This window comes from Trypanosoma theileri (assembly GCF_002087225.1).
Source record: "Trypanosoma theileri isolate Edinburgh chromosome Unknown TM35_Tth_192_V1, whole genome shotgun sequence".
Classification (NCBI taxonomy): domain Eukaryota; phylum Euglenozoa; class Kinetoplastea; order Trypanosomatida; family Trypanosomatidae; genus Trypanosoma; species Trypanosoma theileri.
The window spans coordinates 5,242-5,533 of NW_021640034.1; positions in this window are offsets into that span (position 1 = coordinate 5,242).

Here is a 292-nt window from a genome sequence, read left to right on the forward strand (position 1 = left end):
GGACGATAAAAAGAGAGAATAGATAATACTGAGTGGAAATTGGAGTTATGTGAATAACCGTAAACAATACTAATAATATTAATAATGATAATAATAATAATAATAATAATGATAATAAAGAAGGAGAAGAAGTGAGGGGGAGAGAAAGTATAGGGGGAAAAGTGGAAATAACCCTATTCTTTTTTTTTTTTTTTTTTAGATCCAGAAAATCTCTTGCCTCTCCTATTACTATTATTAACTTATTATTATTATTATTATTATTATTATTATTATTATTATTATTATTATTATT